The sequence below is a fragment of the Pipistrellus kuhlii genome, unplaced genomic scaffold (assembly GCF_014108245.1).
Source record: "Pipistrellus kuhlii isolate mPipKuh1 unplaced genomic scaffold, mPipKuh1.p scaffold_m20_p_8, whole genome shotgun sequence".
In the NCBI taxonomy this organism is placed as follows: domain Eukaryota; kingdom Metazoa; phylum Chordata; class Mammalia; order Chiroptera; family Vespertilionidae; genus Pipistrellus; species Pipistrellus kuhlii.
The window spans coordinates 35,295,538-35,301,537 of record NW_023425584.1 but is presented as its reverse complement, the minus strand read 5'-3'; positions in this window follow the sequence as shown (position 1 = coordinate 35,301,537).

The window sequence follows — 6,000 nt, the reverse complement described above, 5'->3', positions numbered from 1 at the left end:
TTAATTTCTGCTTTTATTATTGTACTCTTTCTTTTTATATTTCTCAGTTAAGTGGTACTTAAAATACTTAATTTGTTGCCACTCTTTGTTTATTGATATAAATATGAAAGGCTGTGAGGTTTCCCTCTAAAAGCTGCTTTAGCCATATCCTGATACGTAGATTTTCTCTATATTTTCTCCATTTCAGTTCATATTTCCTCTTTGAGCCAAAACTTACAGATTATATTGGTTTGTTTGTTTTCTTCTTTTTCATTCCTAGGTAGAAGGAGCTTTTATTGTTATCAATATCTAGGTTGCTTCCATTTGTAATCAGAGAATTTTGTCTACAATATTTTAACTTTGGGAGTTTGCTGAGGTGTCCTTTGTGGGCTAATCTAAGTTATCAGCTCGGGGACACTTAAAATGAAGATATGTTGTCCATCGTGTGGGCCAGGAGTCCAGGTATGCGTGAGTAGGTTCCTGTGCTCAGGGCCTCGCCAGGCTGCAGTCAGGGCGTTGGCTGAGGGGAAGAACAGTCTTCCAAGTTCTCTTGGGTTGTTGGCAGAATTCAGTCCCTTAGGGTCGTAGGACTGTCCCAGCGTCTGGCTGGCTGTGGCTGGAAGCCGCCCCCCACTCCGTGAGGCTGTACCAGTTCCTAAAGGCCCTCAGGGGCTTATAATGTGGCTGGCCACCCCAGGAAGCCAGTAGGAAATGTGTGCAGATGGAGTCGACCAGCAAGACGGAGTCTTACAAAACATAACAAAATCATGGAGGTTACATTTTTTTCCCATTTCAATAAATCTTTATTGTTCAGATTATTACAATTGTTTCTCCTTTTTCCTCCCATAGCTCCCCTCCACTCGGTTCCCACCCCACCCTCTGCAATTGCCAACCCGCCCCCCACTGTCTTCATCCACAGGTGTACGATTTCTGTCCAGTCTCTTCTTGTACCCCCACACCCCTTTCCCCCCGATGATGGTCAGTCCACTCCCTTTCCGTGGCCCTGATCCTATTATACTCACCAGTTTATTCTGTCCCTCAGATTCTTATTCCCTTACATCCCGTCACCTTTGCCATCGTCTGTTGGTTAGAAGCTAGCCGCAGGTCCCCCTCCCTCCCACCCCCAGCGGTGGCACTCCGCGAGGCCGTCACAGCAGGAGGCCCAGGTCATGCGGCCACCTCCGCGTCTGCCCACACAGTGATCAACCTGAGTCTTGTTCTTTCCCTTTGTATATTTGGGTCTCATTCCATAACACTTGGTGTTTCTGTTTTCATCATGTTTTAAGAAGTCTTTCATTCCATGTACACTTCTTTGTGGTTTTGTGTGTGTGTGTGTGTGTGTGTGTGTGTGTGTGTATTTTTGTCATGTTGTTCTTACTGTTGTCCTATTTTGCTCTTCCTAGTTATAACCTGATTGATAACCTCAGTCCTCTATTTCTCTAGCCAACAGCTCCCAGGGCCCTGCTCTCAGCAGTGATGACAGTATACGTGCCCCCTGTTTCCCAGGCTGGCCGCTGCACAGACCGGCTTCTTCCTCGCACACGGCTCCATGCGACCTGGAGCAGATCCACAGCTTCTGCTCTGAACGACCCAGATCCAAGGAGCCTTCTGCTGCAAGCCCAGCTCCTCGCCCCTGCCCCACCCTCTGCTGGGAAGATTCATATCAGTTAGTTCAGCTGAATCTATGTTGTGGGAACAAATGGCCCCAGAACCTTGGTGGCTGACAACACAGATTTATTTATTTCTCACTCATTCTGCAGCTATTGGCGTGTGGGTTGACTGGCTCAGCAGCATGGCCTCTGAATTCAAATCGCGCCATCCGGGACCCCGCGGGGCTGTGGCTGAGGGAGAGGAAGGGGGCAGATCCCAGGCCACGTGGGGGCTCTTTAAGCTCCCGCTCAAACGTGGTGCCTGTCACTCGGCTCACACATCATCAGCCAAAGCAAGGTCCATGGCCCAGCCCGATGCCAGCGGAGTGGAGTATCCATCTTCAGCAGGGACAGCCCTGCTCAGGAAGGGGCCAGAGGGCCCGGCTGGCAGGAAAGAGACTGCTGGGGACGGCCAGTGAATAGTCTGGACAAAGAATATGATCCATCACCCAGGGCAAATGCTTCAGCCCTCAGGACATGCCTCTCTCCTTCCTAAGAGCGTGGTGTGTGTTTTGCTGGCTGTCACCTAGGCCTACCCAGCGTCCTCCTCTCGGAAAGAGCCTCTCCCTCCACTCCCTCTTCCTCCTGGTGACTTAGCTGCACTTGGCAGCCTTTTACCCAGTTTGGAATCTAGAGACCATACCCGTTTCCTAGTTTCTCCAGAAATGATTTATTTTCATCCTCCTTGTTGCCCCTGGATGGCTTCCAGAAAGCAGAGGGGAGACGCGCTGGTGCGGCTCCGTTGGCCCGGCCCTCGGCCCCCCTGCGCTGTCCGTCGGCTGGCGGCAGCCCGGCCGCAGCACCACACGGCAGGCCCGGTGGGAAGAGAAGTGTGAACATGTTCATGCTTTTGTGTTTGTACAGTCACGTCAGGCCTTTCCTTGTGAAGTGCGTAGGACGGCTCATTGCTTTCTCGTGTTTTCTTTCCTGTTTGTCCCGCTGGGATGTTGGGAACAGAACAGGAGTGGGATTGTTTAGCAATCACTATTCTGCAAAACTCCAAGAAAAGTGTTGCCCAGCCCAGCATCAGTCCCCTGTCCCTCTCCCTCTCGCTCCTTTTCGGTCCTGCCCGTGAGTAACGGATGCCACCGGGTGCACCGGTCTCCTGGGCCAGCTGACACCCTCTGCCCCTCAGCCGAGGCAGCCGATGCACGCCAGGCTGCGAGGCCACCTCTGGTGTCACCTCTGATGTTCGCACATTCACTCGATGAACAAGGACCCCATCCCCTTTGTCTAATTTCCCCGGTGACTGCCTTTGCCCCACGACAGCCACCCAAGGAAAGGCATTCAAATAAATTGTGTAAAACTACCTTGAATGGAAAGAAAGGTGACATATTTTTGCCTGTAGTTCATCCTCAAAGATAAACCTTGGGGCCTGGTCAAGCTGTACGTAGATGGACACTTTGCAGCAATCAACTCAAACAACAGAGAAAGATCCCCGGAGCATGAACACGTGGAAACCTGTGAGAGGCTAGTCACAAATGTGACTGTGAGGGCACAGATGTGGCCGGCTTGCCTCTGCCCCTGGCCCCTGGCTCCTGCCCTCACACAGCACCCAGGCGCCCTGCACTCCCACTGACAAGTCTCCCTGAGCTGACCCGAGGACGCCAAACTTCCGTAATTCAGACATGCTTCCCGCCTCGGCCTTCAGATTTAACAAATGGAGAAAGTAATCCACCCCTTCTTCTCCTTCTTCTTCCTCCTCTTCTTCTTCAATATATTTTATTAATTTTTTTTTTTTTTTTTTTTTTTTTTTTTTTTTTTACAGAGAGGAAGGGAAAAGGATAGAGAGTTAGAAACATCAACAAGTGAGAAACATCGATCAGCTGCCTCCTGCACACCTCCTGCGGGGGATGTGCCTGCAACCAAGCTACATGCCCTTGACCGGAATCGAACCCGGGACCTTTCAGTCCTCAGGCTGACGCTCTATCCACTGAGCCAGACCGGTTAGGGCAGGGAGGTCTTTTGATGTGAGGGAACATGGAATATGTCCGTTGGTAAGCAAAATACATTTTTAAAAATAATTAGGTATTCTTCCAGAGGAGGCAGGTGTGAGGAACAAGAAACAAGAAGGCTGGAATAATGCAAAAATACTGAATGGGAAAATGTCACGAGGACATGGCAGACTGCAGGGCCTGGGCTGGTGGTAGGTGAGTGTGTGGGGGAAGGGGCCCTCACTCATCACCCACTTCTTTTACCAGGTTAGTAGGTGGGGGGGGGGGGCCTTATCATCAAGACTGAGAGACTTGCTAGTACATTTCTGGGGGTAGAAAAATAGGATGAATTATTCTAATTCGAGGTAAATATAACACACAGATTAGTGCTTAGGGCAGGCCTGAAAAGGGGACTCAACGTCAAGGGTCAGACTAAGAAGAACAAAGGGACACAAAAGAAGGGCCATGTGCCCTTCCCTTCACTCAGGACACAGGTTTCCCATCATAGCATCAGCCTGGATTCTAAATGATGACGCAAAAGAGGGTGATTGAAGTTATGACTCAGAAGAACCAGTGGGAAGTCAGCACCTGCAAACCTTTCAAACACACACACATGTCCTTGTTTTTTTAAAAAAATAAACTTAAATGTGGGTCATCCTTAACAATTCGCAGAATCTTTTTTTAAACACACATCACCAGCACGCGGCACATGGAATGGGGAGGAGGCAGGAACAGTTGCATTGTCTCCCGGACTCAGAAGAACCTGGGCCGCTGGTGAGCCGTCGCTCTGCTCCCTCCCGGTGGCAGGAGACGTGCCGTTAGCCAGAACCGAGCCCGTAAGGAACAGGAAGCGGTGTTTCCTGGCCCCGGGGAGGGCCATGCTGCCTGGACAATATGTACCCAGACTCTCCAGGTGCAGGGACTGGACAGCAAGCAAACACGGACGTCCTCCTCCCCTCACCATCACTGTCCCCTTCGTGACGAACATTACTGTCCCCTTCGTGAAGAACATTACTGTCTCCTTGGTGACGAAGCACCGTACCGCAGGGAGCACCCTGAGTTTGGTGGTATTTTATTTTATTTTCTAGTCAAATTGCTTGCATACACGAGGGCCTTGCAAAAAAGGCAGGCCCTGCCCCTGGACGCCCAAGGGATGGCGGTGACCCGGCACAGACTGTGCCCGACCCCCGGATGCCCCCACCCCGATCTGTAGCGTAAACACATGGGGCTCAGTCGGAGTCTTTCGAGACAAGTCTGGTTTAGAATGAGAAACGTACAATGGAAACTTGTCCGTGAGGGTGTCCGTGGTCTCCCCGGGGGGAGTGGGGGCAGGGAGCAGGAGAGCTCCTGGGTGCGTCCACGCCGGGCCTGGGGGTGGATACACGGCTGTCTTCCCTGCGGTCATCTGTCCACGTGTGCACTTACGACGGGTGCCCTTCCCTGTACGAATGTTGCTTGAGAAACAGTTCAGCAGACAAACGTGAAAAGCCATCCGCAGATTTTTTTTCATGCATAATCTTGCAAAATTATCTTACAGCAGAGGGTACAGTGGTCTGGGAGCTGCGGGGCCCCAGCGGCACCCCAAGGTGAACTTGGGATGTCAGGGACCCATCAGCCCTGCCTCTGAGCTGTCCCACCACCAGTGCACTTGACAGTGACACTCAGCGCCGGGCCCCAGCCTCCCCGCTGCCGCAGAGACAGAAGCGCTGGTCCAGGCCGCGTCCGACCCGCACCCGCACCCGGAGAGAGACCGGCCCGAGGGGCCGGGAGGCCTCCCAGAGGCGGCTCCCGGGCTTATGTAACTCACAGGCGAGGTCTGCGCTCCTCGTTCAGGCATCTCCGAGCCGCTGCCAAAGCAACGGATGGCCAGTCCTCTCCCACGGACCCACATAAGGCCGCGGTGAATGAATGACAGCTCTGGAAAGGGGAAAGGGACGGCACAGCCCCGTGTGCGGGAGCCTCGCACCCACGGGAGCAGCTGACCCCGGATTCCGCCTTTTCAGCCCCTCCACCTGCTGGGGGGGCTCCCGGGGTGGCCGGGAGGGGGAAATGCATGTCCTTAAAGAAGCCAAAGGCGGCGGCAGAAGAATGCTTCCCTCCTGCCGGCTGGTTTGGGTCAGACAAAGAAAGCCAGGCTTTTCCTGAGCCGCGGCCCGGCAGGCGGGGATGTGGGCACGGCCCGGTGCCCCGGGCCTAACCAGACGTGCCGCAGCCTGGAGGGGATTAACGGGCTCCTTCCTCCCGTTCCGGCTCCTCCGGCGGGCGGCTCCTGTGGGTGCTCCTGCCGCCGGCGCCGTGGCGATGGCCTGTCTGTGCGGCCCGGGAGCCGCTCTCCCGGCCCCAGGCCGGAGGCCGCCTGCTGGCCGCTCGGAATGGGCTGGTGGGGACCTGCAGGCGGGCAGAGTGCCGCTTTGGGGTGGGATTCCCAGCCCCGGCTC